This window comes from Hibiscus syriacus, unplaced genomic scaffold (genome assembly GCF_006381635.1).
Source record: "Hibiscus syriacus cultivar Baekdansim isolate YM2019G1 unplaced genomic scaffold, ASM638163v2 tig00110009_pilon, whole genome shotgun sequence".
Classification (NCBI taxonomy): Eukaryota; Viridiplantae; Streptophyta; class Magnoliopsida; order Malvales; family Malvaceae; genus Hibiscus; species Hibiscus syriacus.
Genome location: NW_024062561.1, coordinates 2,896,895 through 2,924,860, shown reverse-complemented (window position 1 = coordinate 2,924,860; position 27,966 = coordinate 2,896,895).

The window sequence follows — 27,966 nt, the reverse complement described above, 5'->3', positions numbered from 1 at the left end:
TAAGCTCAAAATGAAGGTGAAAATCAAACCAAATATATAAGAATGTAAGTTCAAATATCAAATTATCCAACAAATTCAAACACCCAAAATAAAACAATCCATGAACATCAAAATGTTTCATAATTAAAAGTTCTGAGTTCGGGACGATAAACCCATTGACCCAAAGACCGAGTTTTATAAACAAATTACTAAGGAGACAACCATAAACCAAGGTTTCTATATTCTTGGAAGGAACAATGTTTATGGAAACTCACTAAAGATGATCTGTGGCAGATTAATCTTCTTTTTATGTTGGATACAATATATCCACCATATATCTATGTTCCTAAGGAAGGAGTACCTACCTCCGGATGGTCTAAACCACCAAGAGATCAAATAATGAAGGAATCTATCATGATGAGTTCTTAGGGTACTCTCATTATCCTTAGACTTATAGGGTGAATCCACAGTCTCTTTTTCATTAAACCTGAGTTATCTAGTCCAAAATGGGTAGCGATTGTGCCAGAGTCAATAAAAATGAATTGTCCTAAAAGATAGGATCGAATTCCTATAGTTTCAGATCGACGCTCGTTTTGGACACATACCACATTGGAATAGAAGAATGCAGACTAATTGATGATAAACCAAAGGTTAGAGTTTAAAGAGTTTATCAAATTTCTAGGATTTAAGAGTATGAAGATATTGGAATTCCATATCTTCTATAGCTTGGATCGAAGAAATACGCTCTTCCCAGATTTTGTATAGCTTGGACACATACCACATTGGAATAGAAGAATGCAGACTAATTGATGATAAACCAAAGGTTTGAGTTTAAAGAGTTTATCAAACTTCTAGGATTTAAGAGTATGAAGATATTGGAAGTCCATATGTTCTATAGATTGGATCGAAGGAATACTCTCTTCCCAGATTTTATATGACTCAAAACAAGTATGGTACATATGGTATAGATCTTGTCCACAACCAAGTACGTTGAAACAAGAGTTCATAATATGGACTAATACGCATATCTTCTATAGCTTGGACACATACCACATTGGAATAGAAGAATGCGGACTAATTGATGATAAACCAAAGGTTTGAGTTTAAAGAATTTATCAAACTTCTAGGATTTAAGAGTATGAAGATATTGGAAGTCCATATCTTCTATAGCTTGGATCGAAGGAATACGCTCTTCCCAGATTTTTTATGACTCAAAACAAGTATGGTACATATGGTATAGATCTTGTCCACAACCAAGTACGTTGAAACAAGAGTTCATAATGGTCATATTTGGGTTATTTGGATGTGGAGGAATAAGAGGTCGATTTTGACTTGAGCTACTAGACAATGTCCTAGGTCGTTTAGGATTTGACATGGTTTAAGAATCAAAATAGAATATGTAACCTACAAATTTAAACACATGTATGCAATATAATCAAACCCAAAACTCAAATGAGTCCTCAATATTTCAAGGTTCTCCAAACCGAATCCTAAAGGGCAATGTTTTGAAAAACTATTTTGAAAATAATGTTTATAAATCATAATACGTATAGTTTTTATGAAAACATAATTGAATCAATTAAAACAATAATTTTTGATTTTTTTATTTCGAAATTTAAAGATAGTTTTGAAAAATTGAGTGTTTTTGACAAAATTGGTTGTAAAATCATCATATAACCAATGCCCGATGTAATGTTCATCTTAGAACTAATCAAAACTAGTCCTAAGTTCAAAAATCAATGAAATTGAGGATTTTGAAATATTACCCTTAAAATTTGGATTTTATGAGAATGTGATGTTGTTTGCAAGGATTAGAAGTTGAAGAATGATCTAATTCCGACTTGCATTTGATGATTTTGGCAAAAATGGAGATTTAGAGAGAAAGAAAGGATGAACGACGTTTAAGAAAGAAGAGAGGTTTGAGAAAAATAGGGTGTTCTGCCCGTAAAAACCAGAACCCCATGGGGGTATCGATTCCCCTAGGGGAAATCGGTTCCCCTGCAAAGGGGGAATCGGTTCCCCTTCAAGGGGTATCGATTCCCTCTGCCCTATAATTCAAAAATCTGTATTTTAAACACTCAAAAAGCTAGATTAATCTTTTCTAGTGGTATTGGCAACTCATATATCAAAAATTAATTATGTTCAATCAATGAAATTAATCCTTAAACTACATTTGAACATAAAGTTAATTTTTCATCAGGAATCATAAACTCCCCCTAACTAATAGCAATGAATGTAATCAGAAATTACTATTATAAGCATTTTTCATTTAGTCTTAAAAGTGCTAAAATTATTTTAAACACTAAGTGAAGATAAGTCAGTTAAACCTAATTCTCTCCTAAGTGTCCAAAAACGTTCCTTGTCTAAAGGTTTTGTAAAGATATCCGCTAATTGATGCAAAGCATCAACAAATTCTAGAACTACATCTTCCTTAGTGACATGGTCTCTAATGAAGTGATGTCTTATTTCAATGTGCTTAGTTCTAGAGTGTTGGATGGGATTTTTAGTGAGACAAATAGCACTAGTATTGTCATACTTGATAGGAATGGTACTTACTTCAATTCCATAATCAAAAAGTTGTTGTTTCATCCATAAAGCTTGTGCACAACAACTACCGACTGAAATGTATTCGGCTTCAGTGGTAGATAATGCAACACAATTTTGTTTCTTTGAAAACCAAGAAATCAGCATATTTCCAAGGAATTGGCAAGTACCAGAGGTGCTTTTCCTATCTAATTTGCATCCTCCATAATCTGCATCAGAAAAGGCACGAAAGCTAAAGCTAGAGTCTCTAGGATACCAAAGTCCTAAACTAGGAGTGTCCTTAAGGTATCTAAAGATTCTCTTAACAGCTAGTAAATGTGATTCCTTAGTACATGATTGAAATCTAGCACATAAGCAAACACTAAACATAATGTCTGGTCTACTTGCAGTTAGATAGAGCAAAGAACCAATCATTGACCTATATAATTTAACATCCACACATTTACCTCCTTCATCCAAGTCAAGCTTTGTAGAAGAGCTCATTGGGGTGTCATGAGGTTTCCCATTTTTCAGTCCAAACTTCTTGAGCATATCTTTGACGTAATTAGATTGATTGATGAAGATGCCATCTTTTCTTTGCTTGATTTGGAGTCCCAAGAAAAATGAGAGCTCCCCCATCATGCTCATTTCGAATTCGCTTTGCATTAGCTTAGAAAATTCTTGGCAAAGAACATCATTAGTAGAACCAAATATTATATCATCAACATAAATTTAAACTACTAATAAATCTTTACCTTTATGCTTTAAAAACAATGTAGTGTCAACCTTCCCTTTTGAAAAACCTTTTTCAATTAAAAAATTTGACAATCTTTCATACCAAGCTCTAGGAGCTTGTTTTTGAATCTTCAAAACCTGGAGGTTGTTCCACATACACTTATTCTTTTATAAAACTATTTAAAAATGCACTTTTAACATCCATTTGATATAATTTAAATTCATGAAAACATGCAAATGCTAATAACATTCTAATTGCTTCCATCCTAGCTACGGGAGCGTATGTTTCATCATAGTCTATGCCCTCTTATTGAGTATACCCTTGAGCAACAAGTCTAGCCTTGTTTCTCACTATATTACCACTCTCATCAAGCTTATTCCTAAATACCCATCTAGTACCTACAGTAGATTTATTACTAGGCCTTTCAACTAATGTCCATACTTTACTTCTCTCAAATTGATTTAATTCTTCTTGCATAGCCATAATCCAATGTTCATCATTTAATGCTTCTTTAATATTCTTAGGCTCTATGCATGAAATAAATGCAACATAATTACAAATATTTCTAAGAGAAGATCGAGTTGTTACCCCTTTGGATGGATCACCTGTAATCTCACTATCCTTGACATAGTTGTACTCTCTTGGATAAGATACTTCCCTTTCTTCAATGGTTGGATTCTTAAGAGGATTATGAGTTTCCTTATCTTTCGTTTCTTCCTTTGATGATGATTCTCCAACGTCATGTCTAACATCATTTGTATTTATAATACCTACTTCATCATTCAAACAAGAATCCTTCCTTGGAAGGAGATTATCATCGAAACAACATGTATAGACTCTTCTGCAACCAAAGTTCTTTTATTAAATACTCGATAAGCTTTAGAATTTAAGGAATAACCTAGAAAAATTCCTTTATAGCTTTTAGCATCAAATTTGCCAAGGTTTTCTTTACCGTTGTTTAAAACAAAACATTTACATCCAAAAGGATGAAAATAACTAATGTTAGGCTTTTTATTTTTGAAAATTTCATATGGAGTTTTCTTTAAAATTGGCCTAATCATTACTCGATTTACAACATAACAAGCGGTATTTGTGGCTTCCGCCCAAAAATATTTTGGCAAATTATTTTCACAAAGCATGGTTCTAGCCATTTCTTCTAAAGTTCGATTTTTCCTCTCAACAACTCCATTTTGTTGAGGGGTTCTAGGTGCTGAAAAATTATGGCTAATACCATTAGAATTACAAAACTCATTAAATCCAAGATTTTCAAATTCAGTGCCATGATCACTTCTAACACTAGTGATAGAGTAACCTTTTTCGTTTTGGATTACTTTTGAAAATGTGATGAAATTTTCTAATGCTTCATCTTTAGTACTTAAGAATAGAACCCAAGTATATCTAGAGTAGTCATCTACCAAGACAAATGCATATTGTTTTCCACCCAAGCTAGTAGTCCTAGTTGGCCCAAAAAGATCTATATGGATCAATTGTAATACTCTACTAGTTGACACATCATTAATGGATTTAAAAGAAATTCGTTTTTGTTTTCCTTTAGCACAAGCATTACAGATTTTATCATTATCAAATTTAAGTTTAGGCAGCCCTCGAACCAATTCTCCTTGAACTAACCATTGCAAAACACTCATGCTAGCATGTCCTAGTCTCCTATGCCATAACTAACTATCATGCTCATCCTTAGCAACTAGGCATAAATTAGTTATATTGATAGAATCTAAATGCACCATGTAAATGCTTCCTATTCTATGACCAACAAGCATAATCAAAGTAGATGCAATGTCAATCAATTTTGCAAACACTTAATTTAAAAATAAGACATTATATCTTTTGTCAAATTCATCTAATCAGATTATGCTTTAATCCATTCACATACAAAACATTATGCAATGTTGATAATCGAGATTAAGAGCACATGCATAAAGTTTTTGAAAATGTTATTCATTAAAACTTTATAATAAAAAAATCTATGCATAATCATTAAGAAAAATTTAAGGTCAAAATTTTACAAAACCAAAGTTCTTGAAAAATCGATATCAATTGTTAAAGAGATATCAATTACATTTTAAAAACAATTTTGACCAAAAATTAATATGATGAACTAGAGTTTATAAAACATTACCAAATTATTATGTTCATCATACAATATTTTTCAACATACATGAGACAAAACATAATCATTTAGAATTATTTTACATTTAAAACCTCATGCATACATAAACTAAATGAGCAACTAAATAAAATAAAAAATATTAAGTTTAGAGGTTACCCATTCCTTTTTCATGTGTGGCTAGAGCATCTTGAATATCATCATCTTTATCACCATTGCTCTCACACACCTACAAGAGACATTTAAGTAGATTTGGTATCCAAATTGCTTTGGATCCTTGAACATTAGTTTCAATGCCTCTTGTTCCTTTTGGAACCCATACTTGTCTAATTTTAAATCGTTTTCCTTTCTTTAAAGGAAAAGTATGTTCCTTATGACCATGATAATGGAAATGTGAACATATTGTCATTATTGAACTAGATGAATTATTTAGAATGATCTCTTTATCTCTTGTTAAACATTCAAGCTTATCTTTCAAATTGAAAATTTCTTTTTCGATACTTTCAAATTTCATTTTTGAGATTTCTAAATCTTTCTTCAAGATTTCATTTTGATTTTCAAAATCCATTTTCATTTCTAGAAGATGTTTGTTTAATTTGAAATTTTCTTTTTTCAAAGTTTTCAGATTTTATTTTTGAAAGCTCTAACTCCTTTCTCAACATTGCATTTTGATTTTCCAAGTCTGTTTTAGCTTTCAAAAGAAGATCATTTTTAGCAATAAATTTAGAAATCAATTTATTGTATTTGGAGTTCATGGTCTCAAACTCCAAAAATAATTTATCATAAGCATCTTGTAACTCATTAAAAGATTTTGAATTTGATATATTTGAGTTAGAAGATACCTTTGGCTCTGTGAGAGCTAATAGAGACATCACTTTTATTGGTTCTTCTTCTTCCTTGTCTCTATAGATCTCCTCAAGCTTATCCCACATTTCCTTGGCACTTGAACAAGAAGAAACTCCTTTATATACATTAGGATCAATTGCACAACACAACATGTGCATAGCCTTTGAGTTTTGTTGAGCTTCCTTCCGTTCTTGAACACTCCACTTCTTTGCCTTCTTAGTAGGAGAGGAATACCCTTTCTTGATTATCATCCAAGCTTCCATATCAAATGCTTTGATGAATATCATCATACACCTCTTCCAATGACTATAATTTGTTCCATTGAAGTGTGGAGGCACGTCAATAGGTCTGGATTCTTCCATGGAGAATGAACCGGAAGTAGACGCCATCTTTATCGATTTAACTCTTCCCGGATCGACTCAAGAGGCAATTAAACCTTCAAATGAGTGAGGCTCTGATGCCAATTGTTGAGTTAATCGATTGATGGAAATGGCCAAGAGGGGGGTGAATTGGCAATTAAAATTTTGGTGGAAGCTTTTGCAGAAAATTAAAAATATTTTCACAACGATTTAGAGTGGTTCGACTTTCTCAACCAAAGTCTACGTCCACTACCTTAGCTATCAACACTAAGGATTTTCCAACAAATTCACTAATTTGTTTTTTCTTTTGAGGACAAAGAGTAATCTTACAACTCCCTGAAGAATTATACCCCAAATTCTTGAGCACACTCTTTTTCAAAGAGAAATACACAAATTTGCAAACTTACAAGGAAAACCTCACAAGGTAAGATGTTTGCATAATTCTAGAACAAGAAAAGAACACTCAATAATAATTACAAATGAGCACAAATGGTGTTCTTGAAAGAAAAATGAATATTGAATGAAAAATAGGCTTGAAATGCTCAAACTTGAGGTTTGATGTTTTCTCTTTGATTCACTCTTGATTCTAGTTGCTTGATGTTTCTTGTTATTGATCGATGGCTTCTAAGCTTGCTTAAATACACCTTGAATCACTTCTGGACGTTGGGGATCATTAATTAAGTTATTGGAGCCATTTAAGTGTGAAAACAATTAATACAACAACTTGGAGCGTGGGGGGAATCGGTACCCCTCATGGGGAATCGGTTCCCTAAGTGTAAAATTCAAATATTTCTACCGTTGAATAGGGGGATTCGGTACCCCCTGGGGGGAATCGGTTCCCTCCGAGTATACTGGAATTCTTGGAGCCAAACCATTCAGGGGGAATCGTTACCCCCTTGGGGGGGAATCGGTTCCCTCTGGACAAACTGTAATTTTTGGCTTTGAAACGGTTCGAAATACTTTGTAAAATTGTGTTGAAATTATTTTAATATTAAAACTGAATTTTACACTTGAGTAAGGATTTAAAATGAACTTTGAAATACTTTGAGTAATATTTTGATATTCGATTTAATATATCGAATATGCTTAGAAAAACCTTTTTCAAAATTAAAATTCTTTTAAATTAATTTGTTATATCAAAACATCAAAATGTTTTCAATATAAGTGTTTTGGAAATGGACATGTTACCAACCAATGTCCCAACCGAAATGCTATGATAGTACTTGACAATGGAGATGTTGTCTCATATTCCGAAGAACCTATCTATGATGAGGAACCTGAAGTAATCCATGAAGAATAACCAAAAGAGAATGCAAATCATGGAGAAATGCTTGTTTTTAAAGAGGTTCCTCCAATCACAATCATCTAAAGAGGATCTACAAAGAAACAACATTTTTCATACAAGGTGCCATGTCAAGGACAAAGTTTACACAATGATTATTGATGGAGGGAGTTGCACAAACGTAGCCAGCACCCTTATGGTTGAAAAACTCGGTTTGACAACATCAAAGCATCCCACTCCATATAAACTCCAATGGATCAATGAAGGAGGTGAGTTAAACATTACTAAACAGATTCTAATTGCTTTTTCAGTTGGTAGGTACAAGGATGAGGTACTTTGTGACATTGTCCCTATGCATACTAGCCACATTCTACTTGGTAGGCCATGGGAGTATGACAAAAGGGCCATTCATGATTATTATCACAACCAATATTTCTTTAAGCATGAAGGATGAAATGTAATTTTGGTGCCTTTGATGCCTAAAGAAGTTCAACAAGATCAATTGCATATGCGAAAAAGTGTCCATGCCTAGCGAAGTGATAAACTACCAATGAAAAATGAAGATGTACAAAACATGAAACCAAGCTTCTTCATGAAGAAACATGATGGTTCATTACTGGAAAATGGAGGGACTCCTACGAATAATGGTGATGGTTGGAATTCAAAGTCACAACTCTTCACCAAGGGTTTTGATTCATATCTTCAAAAGGTAAGCGCCCCTTCGTTTGAAACCTCATATCTCTTTACTTTTCAGGGCAAACCAAATGAAATGTCACTTCCAAAAGAGATATCCTTAGAAGAAGATCATTCATAAAAGGTACCTGTTGGTAATTTATATTCCAAAGAAAGGTCTAAAAGGAGATCTTGTGAAAAGGCACCTATTGGAAGAACACATTCGTTCAAAGGATGTTTTCTTTTAGCAAAGGGACGTGAAGCTATGCAAGGGAAGAATGATAAACTCTTCAAGGGCTTCGATTTGAGGATAAATCACCCTAAAGAAGGGGGATGATGCAAGAACGTTTTCATATACAAATAGAGTATTCTTGAACATTTCTATGTTATACTTACTTTATATTAGTTTAATCATATATGGTATAATAATACATATCATGTTAAGGTTTAGTTATGTAGCTAAAGGATAACTTAGCATATACACATCTTTATAATTGATGCAAATTGTTATTTAAGTATGTTAAGCATGTTAGAATAGTCTTACATTCATATTAAGCATGATTCATTACATTTATGAAATGAATGCATGCTTATCATTCATTTATTAGCTCATGTGCATTCATTTTAGCTTTTAGACCTTATACATTAGCTTACATATACTATATGATGATATAGTTAGCTCATGTCATGCATTCATAGCTCACAAGATCATAATCATGCACGTCAACAAGGTAATTAGCTCATACAAGCTCAATTCCATTGAATTACCTTGTTTTCCTTGCACATGTAAGTACATTGGATCATGGCACACATTGGGACAGCTTGGTGGAGTATTTGAAATCCATATGCAGCTTACAATCAGCTCACAAACATCATGGTAGCTAGTGGAACACTATAGAAAGCTCAACTCAGCTGGATGATCTCAAGGCTAGCTAATCTCAGCTAGTTGGACTATTTGAAGATAAGTTGCTAAAAGTGCCATCAATTGTAGCTGAACATAGCTGAATGTGCTGCTATGAAATTTGCAAGGTCACGGCTAAGGAGATCATTCACCACCAGCCTTTACGTTGCTAGCTAGCTAAGAACATGCAAGCTTGAAAGTAACTCAACTCACGCCCAAGGCTGCTGCCCATGCTTGGTCTTCATCCTATGCATAAGGTTGTACCACAAGCATCCTAGAGAGCTATGTGCACGTCTTGTGACCAACTAGACCATGTGCTATGCGTGTGACTCCATTTAGGCGCCAAGATGAATATCCACATAACAATTCGGCCAAGCATCATTCCTCCTCCAATTTGGCACCAACTTGAAGGGATTCAAGTGCTATTCATCCAAGATACATGCCCCTCTATTCCAACTGAACCAATACTATATTTTTCATGTTATTTATTAATTAATTATGTCATTATAGAGGGACACAAAGGTTGACCGAACCACCATGTACCCATTCGGCTAAGTCCCTTCAAAAACTATAAATAGGCTAGTCCTATTTCATTTGTATAGACCTTTCTTATCAATTAAAGTGATATTATTCTCTTTGCTTAAGTCCTTGTGACTTTTATCTACTTATCAAGTAATTTATTTACTTGTGACGTCAACCCCTTCTTCCCTTGATACTTATGGTTCATATCTCCATATAGATAGTGGGTCCAAGTCCTTGTTACCACCCCTTAGAAAAGATTTGTAAGGCTGGGTCTTTGCTCTGTATAGCACTAATTCTTCTTTGGTCATTTTTAAGATACTATCCTCACAACCTTCTATTGTTTCATCACTTATACCATAACCATAACAACATACTTCCTCTATCATTTCTCATAACATAAATAACCTACCATTTCACCTTTACATCTACCACCCAAACCATCTATTTGAGCCATTCACTTATGTAGGTTTTTTGCTTCTTTTCTAGATCCATAATCAATTAAAAGGTAGGAGTACCTTACATCACACATGGACGTTGAAAAAATATGTGAATGTTGTGTGGCATGTAAGAAAGCAAAGTCGAAGGTTCTACCACACGGTGTGTATTTCCTTTACCTATTCCTGATTCTCCTTGGCTGGATATCTCGATGGATTTTGTGTTGGGATTGCCTAGAACTAGGTCAGGTAGAGATAGTATCTTTGATGTGGTTGATAGTGTTCAAAGATGGCATATTTCATTGCGTGTCATAAAACTGATGATGCTACTAATATGACCAACTTGTTTTTCAAGGAGATTGTTCATTTACATGGAATTCCTAGGTCTATTGTTTCTAACAGGGATGTTAAGTTTTTGAGCCATTTCTGGTGGATTCTTTGGTGTAAATTGGGAACGAGACTAATGTTTTTCACTACTTTCCATCCTCAAAATGATGGACAAACTGAGGTTGTAAATCGGATTTTATCTACTTTATTGTGTTCCATCATTAAAAAGAACATTAAGACATGGGGAGATTATTTGCCACATGTTGAGTTTACCTATAACCATTCTGTTCATTCTGCTACTAAATTTTCACCATTTGAGACTTTTTATTTATTTAATCCTTTAACACATATGGATTTGTTTCCATTGCCTCAAGAACAAGTTATGAACAGGGACGGAAAGTCTAAGGCAGACTATGTGAAAAAGTTGCATAAAAAGGTTAAGGAAAACAACGAATGACTCAATAGTATGAGAAGCAAGAAAATAAGGGTCGTAAGTGAGTTACCTTTAATTTTGGAGATTGGGTTTGGGTTCATTTCTGAAAGGAACATTTTCCAGCCCAACGACATTCTAAGTTGTTACCACGAGGAGATGGTTCATTTCAAGTGTTGGAGAAAGTGAACGATAACGCTTAAAAGTTGGACTTACCGGGTGAATCAATGTAAGTGCTACATTTAACATTTCTGATTTATCCCCTTACTATGTTTTTGTAGATTTGAGGTTAAATCTTTTTCAAGAAGGGGGGATGATGTGAGCAAATTTATGCCAACAAAGGAAACAAATCTGGAGGTCTTACCAACAGGACCTATCACACGTTCTAAAGCAAATCATTTCAGGGAAGTTCTTTCTCTTAAGTGTTTACAAATTTTTGAATCATTCCATAATGTTTATGCCTTAGAAACTAAGCTTTTTAATATGTTACATACTGATGTGTAACGCCACCTTAGTTATACTATGTAATTATATGCATTTGCATTAGTTTCATTAGGTATATAAGTGTGTGCATTATATATATTACTTACTTTATGTTTTTAATAAGTTTTATAGCTCATAAGTGTGTTTGCATGGTATTTTCAGCTTATTAGTAAGTTTACCCTACTTTGATGGATGTTATTATGTTTTCCATATATGAATAATAAAGGGCATCAACTTAAGGTCTTAATCCTAGCTCGGTTGAAGCTAAAAGGAGTGTATACAACTCATTTCATCTCAAATCAACTCATTACACTTTCAGCTAGCTGAATTCAGCTCACCTTAGCTCTATTCAACTCCACTAGCTCAATTCAAGCTCTCCTACGCGTGGGAGAGTTTCCTACAAGCATGTGAGCAGCATGTGGGGCATTGTATACCTATCCAAGAGTGCATGGCATGTGTAACATTGTGCACATGTGTGGAAATTCAACAATGGGCAGATTTGAATTCAAACTAAAAGCACATATGTAATTGTTTGAATTCTCAACCATTTCCTCCATGCATGGCCAGTTTTTAATCTCCTTATCCACTTATTTAACACATGCAAAATGAGTTAAAATCATTGAAAATCAGCCACACAAATGGGTGGCAACACAAGGGAGTTACATGGTGGTTTTCCATATGAGTTTTAAATTCAAAAACCTAATTATTTTGTAGCCACAAGTGATGGTCGACCATATCTCTCCTTTATCTATATATTTTGTAATTTTGTAAGTACAAAGGCTAGACATTTTATGAATAAAAATTGTTGTGAGGTTTTCTCTTAATGTTCGTTCTTTTTAGAACTATTTTCTTGACATTTCAAGTCTGATTTTGTTGTGTCAAGATTGTGATACTTCGGGTTCTTAGATTGCTATCTAACGGGTCCAAGTCCTTTGAACATTGAACGTATAAGGTTCGGGTTTATACTTTTGAGTATAGGTTCTTCCTTGTTCTTTGTTTATTAACCAAATTCTAGAATTGTTCTTTCACCATTGTCATCTTCTCCGAGCATTCATCTTCCACCTTTCAACATTCTAAATTTCCAGCAACCTAAATCCTTATTTTCTTCATCCTTTCTTTGTAACATCCCAAAAACCGAGTTTGTGACCAAATTGTAAAATTTTAGAATTTAGTAACTAATATAGATAAATTGAAAAGTTCAAGGACCTATATAGAAAGTTTTGTGTAGGACTGAATAGAAAAGAAGGATAATTTTAGTCATTAGAAAAGGAAAATAATTAAAAAGCCTTATGGTGGTTTATATAACCACCTGAAAGAAGGTAAAACACACAAATCATATTTTTAATACTACTCTTCATCATTCTTCCTCCTCTAGCCGCGAGCCCCATTTGATAAGGTGAGTTTCATATCAGTTGGTCATTTATTGAAATTTCGATTGACTTAGGTTCTTTAGGTAATAATTAAGATTAAGGAAAACTTAAGTTCTCTTAAAAATAAAAGATGAAGAAGTTATGGAGGATTTAATATAAGGGGTTGTTAAGTGAAATTATGGAAAGAAGTTAGTAAATGAGTTTTGAGATTTAATTTGACTTGTCATCAGTTAGAATAAGAAGTTTAAGGTGTTAGAAATGAAATTAGAACATGTTGAAAATGTAGTGAGATTCTTGGTTATAAGATTTACGTTAAGATATTGAAGATAAAGATGTGTTATATGGATGTAAATTGCTTTAAGTAAGTGTAGTTGAGTTTAATGGCATGAAAGGGATTAAAAATGAAAGATTTAGGTTGGTATTAGTAAATTTCCAGGCTAAAGGAGTAAATTCTGGGTTAGGAGTATCGGTACTGATTAATCCATTACCGAAACTTTAAAGAAAAACAAGTGATATTTGGGGTATGGGTATCGATACTGGTTGAACAATATTGATACAATAAGCCAAAAGTGGATAATATATTCAAGGGGTATCGATACCTAAAGGGTGGTATCGATACCAAGGGTATCGATACCATTAGGCGAGTATCGATACCATTTTTGAAACAGAATTCCAAAACTGGGAAAGGGTATCGATACTAAGGAACAATATCGATACCACAATGAAGAAAGTATCGATACCATACCTTTGGTACCGATACTACTCAAAGTGAAATATAATTTAGGTACTTCTTTTAGCTTATGTTATTGTTGATCGATTCATAAGGTTTAGAATTCTAATATTCGTATTAAATTTATATTTGTGTAGATATCGAACATAAGCAAGTTCCAGAACAGTCAAAGAATTAAGATCGATCGATCAAGAGATAACGATTTATAGGAGTTGATTCGGACTCAGTGAGGCTAAGGTGAGTGCATACCATAATATAGAAGTTATTTTATAGAAATAGAACTTGTGATAAGTCTATTACCTATATTTGATTTTATGATCCCATAAATATGAACATGCATAGGTTATGATCATGATGAATACATGCATAATTTACATATGTTTTATATGTTATAATAATGTGATTCATGTGAACATAAGAGAACAAAACATAAGCTTTATGATATGAGATAAGTGATTATATGTACAATTGATATATAAGATGAGATAAAAAAGATGTGATTACATGAGAAATGATATGAGCTATATGAGTACATGTATATTTAATGATTTGATTGATTAAGTGAATATGTGAAACCTGTAAATAGTAAAGCCCATGTTATGTGATATGAGAGCTATAGGTATAGTTGGCATGCCAAGAGTTGAGGGTTCTATGTGGTCATTCGGAACATGTATATAATCCTTTAGAATATATATGCGGTACTTCAGGACACATATTTGGTTCATTGGAATATATATGTTGTTCTTCGGGACATATTTGAGGTCCTTCGGAACTTTCCTACATGGTCCTTCGGGACAATTTGAAATGCCCCTTGGTGGGAATTTATACGAGCTGTGGTGACAACATATGTGCACAACCTCAATGTACTCACATACCTTAGGTTCTTAGTAATATACATGGGCACATAAAAAATATAAAAAGAATTAAATACCTTATAAGATGACATGCTATTATTTGTTCAATGCATGATCATATATGTTATGGTTTGAATGGATATATGATTATTGTGATTACCTGTTGGAATTATAGGATTTCATGTTTCATGAGTTCATTATTGCATGTTTACATTATGCCTCACTAAGTCCGTGACTTAGTGTGTGAGTGTTTCACACGTAGGTACCAAGAAACATGAAGATCAAAGTTAGGGACTATCAAGGCATCATCTCTTTTAGAGAAAATCAGATCATAAGTGATTCAAACATTATGTTATTTTGTTATAGTAATTATGTTGGCATGTAATCAAAGTTTAAATCACATATGATCTGATCGATTTTGTAATTATGTTGATTATACTTATGTAAATCATTTCACTGTTATTTTAATGAAAGTTTAAATTTTCAATGATTTTGTAAAAGTTTTGAAAAGTCAATGTGACACCTCATATTCGAATCCGGGGCGGGTACGATTTGGGGGTGTTATATTTAATGGTATCATAACTAAGTTTTAGTCGATTCTAGGCATAAACAAAGTCAGTAGTGATTTTAAAAGTATACATGCCAACAACATAGTGAGAACTTCTGATATGATAAAGTAATGGGAGTGTTGCTTTTCTAATTGAGTTATATGTTTATATCTTATTAGATGTCTAACCACAGAAGCTCCCGAAGTGAAGCGGGAGATGATAGACAGGAGTGACGCAGTAATTCACCTGCCCTAGCCAGGCAAGGTAAAGAGCAGAACCCTAGGGAGTGCCTGTACAAGATCAGGGAGCGTTCTTTAGGACGTTAGACGCTTTCTTAATGCGTTTCCAACCTCCTGCTCCCTCAACTGCTAGGATGAATATTGCAAAGGAGTTAAAAGGATTAGGAGCTCCAGAATTTAAGGGTGAACCTGAAAAAGGTCCTGTTGCTGTGGACCTTTGGCTCAATGATATGAAGATAATGCTAGATGGACTCCACTGCTCTGAGGTGGAAAAGCTAGATGGAGTGGTCTCTTTGCTTCGTGGCAAGAGAGAAAATGGCGGACGAATGTTACTTTGAGAATGACAAGTGACCAAGTGATATGGTCATTGTTCTTGGAAGAATTTAAGTACAAGTACATTAGAGGTCAGTTTATTAGGCAGATGAAGTAAGAGTTCTTGAACCTGAAGTAGTTGAATTGCACTATGTATGAATACAAGTGCGAGTTCAATAAGTTAAGTCATTTTGCTGCTGAGCTAATTTCGACTGAAAAGAATGCATGCAAATAGTTTGTTGAAGGCTTGCGTTCTAGAGTGAAGGAAATGTTGATTGTTTTGAATTTTTCTTCATTCCAAGAAGTGGTTAATCGTACTAAAGCTCTATAGAGAGCTTAGAATGAGAGGTTTGGAGAACAAAAAGATCAGATGAACAAGAGAGTGGGTGCTTCCTCGAGTTATTCACCATCAAAAGGGGTAGAGATTTTGTTTTTGATCTCAGTCGAAGTCTGAGTCAGTGGCATCCTCTGCTAGAGGATCAAATCAGATGAGAGCCAGACAGACTCAATCTGTAGGGTCTGGAACTGTAAGATCTAATTAGGGCCAGGTTAGACAGTGTCAACATTGTGGAAAGAATCATCCTAGAGTATGTAGAATAATCTCTGGAGTTTGTTTTAGATATAGGGACACCAGACATTTCATCCAAGACTGTCCAATGTTGGTTGGAGAGCCTGTACAGTTGGAGCAATCTACTTCGATGTCTCAGAGAAGAAGAAGAAGAGGAAGAGGTAGAGGAAGAAATCAGCCTGAATCCTCTACTCAACCAGAAATACGCTCGACTGCTCGGATTTACAATCTAAAGACTAATGAAGACCGTGATGATCCGGAGATTATTGCAGGTGTTTTCCAATTGTATGATAAATGTGTTTTGATATTGATTGATCCGGATTCGACATATTCATATATTAGTAATAAATTGGTGATAAAATTGAGAATTCAGTTAAAAGCCACTAGTAGTGATGTGATAGTGACAAATACATTAGGGAATAATGATCGGGTAAATAGAGTATGTCGAGGTTATCCCATAAGGATTCAGGGAATTGAATTACATACTAATCAGATAGAATTACCCTTTGAGGAATTTGAAGTGATACTGGGAATGGACTGGTTATATTATTATCATGCCAATGTTGATTGTAGACTGAAGAGAGTAACGTTGATCAGTTCAGAAGGATTAGAAGTTTAGTGTTCAGTGAAAGAAGGGATCCGTTGGTGAATGTAATATCAGTGATGTCAGCAAAGAAGTTATTACTACAAGGATGTCAGGGTTTCATTACTAATGTAATAGATACCAGAGTTAAGGAGAAAAGATTAGAAGAGATTCCTATAGTCAGAGAATTCCCCGATATCTTTCCTGCAGAATTTCCAGGATTACCTCTGAATAGAGAAGTGGAATTTCATATTGAGGTAATACCTGGAACAATACCAATTGCATGGCACCCTATCGAATGGTACTAAAAGAGTTGAGTGAGTTAAAAGTTTAGTTACAAGAATTGTTGAATAAAGGATTTATCAGACCAAGTATGTCACCTTGGGGAGCTCTAGTGTTGTTCGTTAAGAAGAAAGATGGTTCAATGCATCTTTGCATTGATTATTGACAACTCATCAAGGTGAACAAAAAGAATAAGTATCCCCTCCCGAGAATCGATGGTTTTGTTTGATCAGTTAAAGGGAGCTTCGGTATTCTCGAAGATTGATTTGTGTTCTATTTACCATCAATTGAAGATTTAGGAGAAAGATATTCCGAAACGACTTTTAAAACGACGTATGGTCACTATGAATTCATAGTTATGCCGTTTGGAGTAACGAATGCACCTGCTGCTTTTATGGACCTTATGAATAAAATATTTCAACCTTATCTGGACCAGTTCGTAGTTGTTTTCATTGACGATATATTGGTGTATTTAGTGTCTAATGAAGAATATAGTGCATATTTGAGGATAATCTTGTATATTCTATGAGATAAGAAGCTATATGCCAAACTATCTAAATCTCAGTTTTGGTTGAATGAAGTGGCATTCCTTGGACATGTAATTTCTGCAGAAGGAATTCAGGTGGATCCTCAAAAGAAAAAGCCATTTTAGAATGGGAAGTTCTAAAGAATGTGTCTGAAGTAGGGAGTTTTATAGGGCTCGCGGGTTATTATTGAAGGTTCGTTAAGAACTTTTCGATGATAGCTTTACCTTTGACTAGGTTGATGAGGAAAGATGTAAAATTTGCCTGGACTCTTGAGTGTCAAGAAAGTTTTTTGAAACGTTGAAGAAAAATTTGACAAAAGCTTCAGTCTTGGTTCAACCTGAGTCTAGTAAGAATTTCGTGGTTTATAGTGATGCATCCCATAACGGATTGGATGTGTATTGATGCAAGAAGGGAAAGTGGTGGCCTATGCATCTAGATAACTAAAACCAAATGAGAAGAACTATACAATACACGATTTGTAGTTGGTTGCAGTAGTGTTCGCTCTTAAGATTTGTCATCACTACTTATATGGTGAACATTGCTACCTATATACAGATCATAAGAGCTTGAAGTATCTGATGACTCAGAAGGAGTTAAACTTGAGACAGAGAAAATGGGTTGAATTCCTAAAAGACTATGATGTGATAATAGTTTTTCATCATGTAAAAGCAAATGTGGTAGCTGATGCTTTAAGTCAGAAAATGTTTGCAGCCTTACGAGCTTTGGATGCAAGGTTGTCATTGGATAGAGATGGTGCAATATGTGCAGAATTGAAGCTTAAGTCAATCTTGTTGAATCAAATTAAGGAATTTCAAAAAAAAAGATGAAAAGTGTTTGAAGAGGTTGAAATAAGTAAGGAATGAAGAAAATAGAGACTTTTAGATTAAGTTTGATGGGAATTTCTATTATAAGGAGACTGGTGATTCCAGATGAGGAGGAGTTGAAACTGTAGTCTTTTAATAATGCACCCAGGTGGAAACAGGATGTATATGGATCTCAAGAGTTGATATTGGTGGCCAGGAATGAAAAGAAATATTACGGAATTTGTGTCTAAGTGTTTAACTTGTCAACAAGTCAAAGCTGAGCATAAAGTTCCGTCAGGATTGTCGCAACCAATCTCTATTCCTCAGTGGAAATGAGAGAATGTGATGATAGATTTTGTGAAGGAGTTACCTTTGAATCCGAATAAAAGAGATTCGATTTGGGTTATAGTTGATCGATTGACTAATTCAGCATATTTCGTCCCAATACAAGCTAATTTCTCCATGAATAAATATGTTGAAATGTACATTAAGGAGATTATTAGACTGAATGGTGTGCCTGTTTCAATTTTTTCTGACCAAGATCCTCGATTTTCATCCAGATTTTGGAAGACTTTACATGAAGCTTTAGGAACTCGATTAAACTTTAGCACATCGTTTCATCCTCAGACAGATTGACAGTCCGAGTTGGACTATCCAAATTCTAGAAGATATGTTAAGAGCCTGTGTGATCGAGTTAAAGGGTCTTGGGAAAAATACTTGCCACTTGCCGAATTCTCTTATAACAATAGCTACCAGTCAAGCATCAAGATGGCTCCCTATGAGGCTTTATATGGGAGAAAGTGTCGTACGTCCTTGAATTGGTATGAGCTTAAGGATCGAGAGGTTCTTGGTCCTGATTTGATTAAGGAAATGGAAGAGAAAGTTCAAGTAATTCAGAATAATCTTAAAGCGGCAGCTGATAGACAGAAATCATATGTGAATCTTAAAAGAAAAGAGATCGAGTTTCAAGTTGGAGATAAAGTATTCCTGAAAGTGTCTCCTTGGAAGAAGGTGCTAAGGTTTGGATGAAAAGGAAAGCTTAGTCCTCAGTTTATCAGGTCTTATGAGATCGTTAAGAGAGTAGGACCAGTGGCATACCAGTTGGCTTTGCCACCGGAAATGAAAAAGATTCATGATGTTTTCCATGTTTCCATGCTTCGGAGGTATATTTCTGATCCCTCCCATATTGTTACACCGGAAGAGATAGAAGTTCAGCCTGACTTGACCTATGAGGAAGAACTGGTACAAATATTGGCATATAAGGTGAAACAATTACGGAACAAGACTATACCATTAGTCAAGGTTTTATGGATGAATCACAAAATAGAGGAAGCAACATGGGAGCGTGAAGAGGATATGCAGAATCATTACTCCCATCCCTTTGTGCAGTGAAAATTCAAGGATGAATTTTCTTAAAGGTAGATTTGTAACATTCCAAAAACCGGGTTAGTGACCAAATTGTAAAATTTTAGAATTTAGTGACTAAAGCATATAAATTGAAAAGTTTAAGGAATTATATGGAAATTTTGTGTAGGACTGAATAGAAAAGAAGGATGATTTGAAGGGAATATTGGTCATTAGATAAGGAAAATAATTAAAAAGCAATATGGTGGTTTATATAACCACGTTATGGAAAAGAAAAAAATCATATTTTCTATACTACTCTTCATCTTTCTTCCTCCTCCAGTCGTGAACCCCATTTGATAAGGTGAGTTTCATATCAGTTGGTTATTTATTGAAATTAAGATTGATTTAGGTTTTTAGATCATACTTAAGATTAAGGGAAGCTTAAGTTCTCTTAAAAATAAAGATGAAGAAGTTATGGAGGATTTAATATAAGGGGTTGTTAAGTGAAATTGTGAAAAGAAGTTAGTAAATGAGTTTTGAGATTTAATTTGACTTGTCATCAGTTAGAATAAGAAGTTTAAGGTGTTAGAAATGAAATTAGCACATGTTGAAAATGTAGTGAGATTCTTGGTTACAAGATTTATATTATGATATTGAAGATAAGGATGTGTTATATGGATGTAAATTGCTTTAAGTAAGTGTAGTTGAGTTTAATGGCATGAAAGGGATTACAAACGAAAGGTTTAGGTTGGTATTAGTAAATTTTTGGGCTAAAAGAGTGAATTCTAGGTTAGGAGTAGCGGTACTGATTCATCCAGTTCTGATACTTCAAAGAAAAACAAGTGATATTTGGGGTATGGGTATCGATACTGGTGGAACAGTATCAATACCATAAGCCAAAAGTGGATAATTTATTTAAGAGGGCATTGATACCTAAAGGGTAGTATCGATACCAAGGGTACCGATACCATTAGGCGAGTATCGATAACATTTTTGAAATAGAATTCCAGAATTGGGAAAGGGTATCAATACCAAGGAATAGTATCGATACCACAATGAAAGAAGTATTGGTACCATACCTTGGGTATCGATACTACTCAAAGGGAAATATAATTTAGGTATTTCTTTTAGCTTATGTTATTGTTGATCGATTCATAAGGTTTAGAATTCTAATATTCATATTAAATGTACATTTGTGTAGATATCGAACATAAGCAAGTTTCGGAATAGTCAAAGAATTAAGATCAATCGATCAAGAGATAACGATTTATAGGAGTTGATTCAGACTCAGTGAGGCTAAGGTGAGTGCATACCATAACATAGATCTTGTTTTATGGAAATAAGACTTGTGATAAGTCTATTTCCTATATTTGATTCTATGATCCCATAATTATGAACATGTGTAGGTTATGATCATGATGAATACATGCATAATTTACATATGTTTTATATGTTATAATAATGTGATTCATGTGGACTTAAGAGAACAAAACATAAGCTTTATGATATGAGATAAGTGATTATATGTACAATTGATATATAAGATGAGATAGAAAAGATGTGATTACATGAGAAATGATATGAGCTATATGTGTACATGTATATGTAATGATTTGATTGATTAAGTGAATATGTGAAACCTGTAAACAGTAAAGTCCATGTTATGTGATATGAGAGCTATAGGTATAGTTGGCATGCCAAGAGTCGAGGGTTCTATGTGGTCCTTTGGGACATGTATGTAATCCTTTAGAACATATATGCGGTACTTCGGGACACATATTTGGCCTATTGGAATATATATGTGGTCCTTAAGGAGAATTCTATGTGGTCCTTCAGGACATATATGAGGTCCTTCGGGACATTTCTACGTGGTCCTTCGGGACAATTTTATATGCCCATCAATGGGAATTTATATGAGCTGTGGTGACAACATATGCGCACAACCTCAATGTACTCACATACCTTAGGTTCTTAGTAATGTACATGGGTACATAAAAGATATAAAAAGAATTAAATACCTTATAAGATGACAAGTTATTATTTGTTCAATGCATGATTATATATGTTATGGTTTGAATGGATATATGATTATTGTGATTACCTATTAGAATTATAGGATTGCATGTTTCATGAGTTCATTATTGCATGTTTACATTATACCTCACTAAGTTTGTGACTTAGCGTGTGAGTGTTTCATACGTAGGTACCAAGAAACAGGAAGATCAAAGTTAGGGACTATCAAGGCATCATCTCTTTTGCAGAAGATCAAATCAGAAGTGATTCAAACAATATGTTAGTTTGTTATAGTAATTATGTTGGCATGTAATCAAAGTTTAAATCACATATGCTATGATCGATTTTGTAATTATGTTGATTGTACTTATGTAAATCATTTCACTGTTATTTTAATGAAATTTTAAATTTTCAACGATTTTGTAAAAGTAAACGTTTTGAAAAGTCAATGTGACACCTCAGATTCGTATCCGGGTCGGGTACGGGTTGTGGGTGTTACATTTTTCATCCTTTCTTCATCATTTCTTAACCATTTTTCATCCATAACCTTAACCATACAACAAACAACATCATCCTTAGTTTTAGTAAGTTTGTTGATAAGGAATTGTTTACTTCATTCTAGATCCATTACAATCGAAGAGGTCCTTAATCAACACACTACGTCGTATGAGGTTGGTTCATAATTTGACATTAATTTCATGATTAGTTTAAGTTAAATCCTAATTAGAGGTTAATTGATTAATTTAGCTTAAATTATTAATTAGGTTTAATTTTGTCCTCAATTGATATTTGACCTAAATTTATTGATTAATTTAATTTGTTCATTAATTTGTAATTGATTAATATATTTGATTTTAATTTCTTAATTGATTCTAATTTTATTCATAATTTGGAAATTGATTAATGAAGCTTGGCCTAGTTTTTAATTAATTTGATTTAATTCATAAATTGAAGATGATTATTAATTTGATTTAATTCATAAATTGAAGATGATTATTAATTTGATTTAATTCCAGATTAAATCATAATTTGAAATATTAATTTTTTTTCTTTTGTTTCCTTGTTAATTTTCATGCCTAGTCATTTATAATTTTGTTTTTACCATGCAGTTACCAATTACGTGTTAGTTTCGTGTAATATTTATTTTCTAAAATTGAATTACATGAAAATTATTTTATTCTTTCGAAAATTGAGGCAATGTTACTTTATTATGTCGACTAAAAGAGGTAGTGTCCTAAGTACTTGGATTGCAATTTTTTTTAGTTGTATATAACATAGGAATATGCTCCTCAAACGCGGATCTTCTTTTCGAAGGGGTGTACACATACATTGTTTCTTTCAAACGAGGTCTACTATATTTTTTTAAAAAATTATATTCATATGTGATATTAAAATTAGGCTAAATTTGTATTTGCAATTCTTTAAAAAATGAACATTGTGTATTTTCTAAATGTACTAATTTTTTAACGTTGTGGGGGTGCTCTAACCTTTCTCATATGGAATTAACTCTCAAACTATATTTTATCTAGTTTAAGAAGTAGGCCCAATTTAAAGATTTCTTTGTACCTAATCCAAAACGACCGATGACGGCTCCTGTTTTCAAAACATATACATTTATCATGATTATTTTCGAACAACTTTGAACTATTAAAAAATAATAATTATGTCTGTTATATTTAAAACTACTAGTTATTGTTGTATTTTTTTCTTAAAATAAAAGTTAACGGAAATGATTTAATTTCATTGTTGCAATTGTCAAACTCTACTATTGTTACTTGTTATTGTGCTACACATAGCATGTTGATAGATTTCAAGACAGATAATCTGATATGGTTTTGTTTGTTGTTTTTATTTTATAACTTTCATACAAAAATAATCCATTCGGTTAATAATATTGTCTCTTAAGTAAACTAATGAATTGAGTAATTTAAAAAACGAACGTAACCGATGTATCAAATGTGGAATTAATTAATAAATAAAACTCTACGCTTGGTAACTATAAATAAAAAAATTTGTTCGGAGATATTTTTTCAGGATGAGCCAAAAATATACAAGGGAATGAAACCATCTAAAATAAATTAAATGATATATGATCCAAATTTTGGAGTTATTATAGAATACGAGATGCTTTAATTCTACTAGAAAGAGCTTGTGATTTGTGAAACCTAAGTTCTCAACTTTTGATAGATCGATTTAAGTATTTTTGAGATTTTAGTGGTCTGAAAAAAATATAGAAATTTGGTCTCTAATAACAAGTATTGAAAAAAATTGAATCATAAGAATAAACAAAACTAAATAAATTTGCTTGTAAATTGGGTTTTTATTACATTTAATAAACTATCTAATAAATACATTAAATTTTAAATAAAAAACAACAAGAAATTTTATTAAACACCTTACTACTAACACAAAACAAGCATGATCATTTTTTAAAAGATAATTTAAGTATGAATAAATAAGTGAAAAGTGAAAAATAATTTAAAAATAATAAATGAATAATTAAGTGGAAAGTGAAAAATAATTTAAAAATACCATATAAGCATCGCCATTAGTTTTTTAATCATAGATAATAAAAGAAGAAACAAAATGTAACATTAAGTATGAATTTGGAAAAAAAATAATTGGACGACCAAAACAGAAATAAAATAATAAGTGGGTGATTAAATAAAAAAAATTCATTTTTTAATTAGATGTGAAATTACAATTTTGGCCTAGGGTAAGAGGGGGCATGGACAAAAGTTCCTCTTTTGCCCTGCTCAGGGACATTGTAACCCTCTCAGACCGATACGGGTAACCCGATCCGATCTAGGGTGTCACATTAGGGCCACCGGAGCGACCCACTATAAAAATAGCGAAAAATTTAAAACTTTTATTAAAACATGTAATTCATAAAAGGATTTCTCAGTATGCAAAGATAAAACAGATTTTCAAACTCGTATATAAAACAAAATACAATTACATGCCCCCTAATCACATGTGACATACTCTGCAAGCAATGCCGGAAGAACTTCTTTACTGATGTCGATAGATGCACTGGTACAATTCTTTTAACCTGAAAAGGTGAGTAACATAATTAGCTTTGGAAAGCTTAGTAATACATAACTACTAGATGATGCTGAAGAACGTGCAGATACAGATAAACATATATTTCCTTATCGGTTCAGACATTTACAGATATTTATGTTGAGCGGAAATCCTACTGATATTTCAGGTAGTAACAGACAGTGAACTTTCAGTTCAGAGAAATATTTCGGATGACTGAGTTCAGGAGATTAGAATAGGTTATCTAGTGTTTTCCCATAAAACCAGTGAAAAGATGCAGATCTTTTTAAAACATATTTTTAAAATTCAAAAACCAAATTAATCCCTCCAACCGTACACACCATAATGTGTAGGTTCCCCAGAACCATACACCACCAAACACACCAAGTAAGACCCTAAGCTCAAAGTAGAGGAGCCTACAGTAACGGTAACGATAACTTCCTCCAACAACACCCTCCCATAAAACATTTATCAAAAACCATAGTAATCCCTCCAACTGAACACACCATAATGTGTAGGTTCCTCAGAACCATACGCTCACCAACACACCAAGTAATGCCCTGAGCATAAAGCCGAGGAACCTACATATATACTTCCTCCAACAATACCCCCAAGTAAAACATTTACCGTCAATAAATGGAGATATCAGAAAACAAAACATAATTCAGATCATATATCAGAACAGAATCAAGTCAGGAAACAGAACAGATTTCAGATCAGATGTCAGAATAGAATTCAAATCGAAAATCAGATAAAATATTCATGTGGGTAGGGAACACACCAGAGTTTACAGATATTATTCAGAAGTACAAAATAATCTTATCAGACAGAGAAACACTGATCTTCAATATACCGATATAATGTTCGGATTTAGAATCACTATTGGAAGAGTTCAATAACTGACAGAATCATAAGTTATTCAGATTGAGACTGATCGGGATCATATCTTATTCATACATTTTTCGGAAACTCTACATAATCAAAAGGGTATTCAAAATCCTTTACATCTGAGTTACTTGTATTTTCAGATATAACCTGACTAATTTGAGATGATAAGGGAGAACAACGATTCAAGAATTTGATGGTATATGTGGCACGTGAACAGTGCTACGATTTCCGAAAAATTTCTAAAAAATATTTTATGGCATTTTGAGACACTTACCAAGCTCGGTTCACGATTTTGAACGGTGGAGAGCTCGATTTCGAAACGTCAAAAACTTTGACTTCCTCATCCCTTCACGCGCCAGTGATGAGAAGGGCACCGGTTAACTCGGAACGATGCAAATAACACAATGGTGCGGGAGGTGTCGAAAATAGGTGGTCGGATCGACGTGAATCGACAAAAAACCCACAGAATTTGAGTTAAAACCGATGATACTTCCGATTGAAATTAACGACGAATGACATCGATTTACGACGAGAGGTTTGAGGGGTTTTGTTCATCTTTCGACAACGAACACGATGATGGTTTCGGTTCTTCAAACAGTGGCCAGACGGTGAGTAGATCGGAGTTTAAAATCATTGACCGGGGAGAGGAAAAATGAAAAATTTTCTGCTGAACATACGAGGGGAGAGGTTTATAATTATCTCTGAAAGAAAAAATGGGCAAATCATAAGTTTAGTCACTAAATTTTCTGCACTTTATAAAATGGTATTCTAACTTTGAAATTCCACAATTTAATCATCAATCTCTTCCAAAATACCAATTAAATCCACCACTTTATAATTATAAAATTTAGCCCCTAAATTAGGGTGTTACAGACATGCCTAGATTTAAGGTAATTGTTATATACATAAAAGGTGGCACAACACATATTTAAAGGATTTTATACATCAAATCAGGCTCGTCCATCAACAAGTGTAAAGTGTGATATGTCACAAGTCATCAAAATTTGGAGGCCCCATACTTAAATATCTTGATTTTGGTTCTAAGGGTGTTTGAATGATGACATTTTTTTAAAATAAAATGTCACGATTATAGAGTTGTTTTGTGACATTTTCTTAATTTCATATGTTTGGATTTTTATTTTATTTTATAAGAAACAATCGCAATACAATAAAATTTTGATATTTTACAATATCGTCTCATTATAAAATATTTTTGGGGCCTCATTTTAAAATGTAACACAGGGCCTCCAAATCTATTGGGACGGACCTACATCAGATATTTCATGACTATATATACAAACTACATGATAGCTCAATGATATCACGTTTATTAGATAATCAATAAGGTAAACATACTTTTATAAGGGAAGACTTAAAGAAGAATTTTGTTTGTCCTATGCAAATATCGAATATAGAACTTATCACTACATCGAATCAATATTTTTGAACTAGCAATTTCATTCATGTGGAGATTGTTCGAAAAATAATTGATTAATTGAATGATATTAATGTTGTTTATAATAAGCCATGTCACTTGATGAATAGGCTTATTAAATTTTTTTTTGTTTAAAGTTGCATTAATTCAATCATACCTATTAGTTTTTTCAATAATTCCCTTCATAAAGGTTAAGTATTTTCATCAAATGGTCTTAACCTTTCAATTCATTTTCTCTTTACTATATAAATACTAGTTGAGACACAATTTAGACACCACTTTAGAATATGAAAAGATTTAGAAAATTTCTTCCAAATTCGTTCTTTCTAGTGATAGAGAAATGCAAGATTGTGTTTGACCGATCACTGTTATTGTGCTTACTATTGTGATTGCTTGTTGTTTTATCTTGGAAGACTAAAGGATAGGATGTATTTTTCTTAAGAAAACAACAAAAAATCTTCTTCTATTTACCTACTCTTCTCATCCGATTTCATGTCTACATATGAGTAAATAATTTTGCTCTTTAATTAATTTTTTATATATTTTACTTCGTTCGATTTAATAATAATATTTACTTATTTTATTTTTATTTTATTATTCTATTTCCCGGATAAACGTTTTTCCTAACAAAGTTTGTATGAAAAAAATGTGTACTTATTTTTCGGACTTCGATCACATATGTGATATTATTCAACTATCACCATTTTAGAAAATAAAAAGCCATCGCAATCTTTTAATTGTAAATTAAAATACAATTTCAACACTAGTTCAATTTTTTTAGAAAAATAAAATCCTTACATAATATT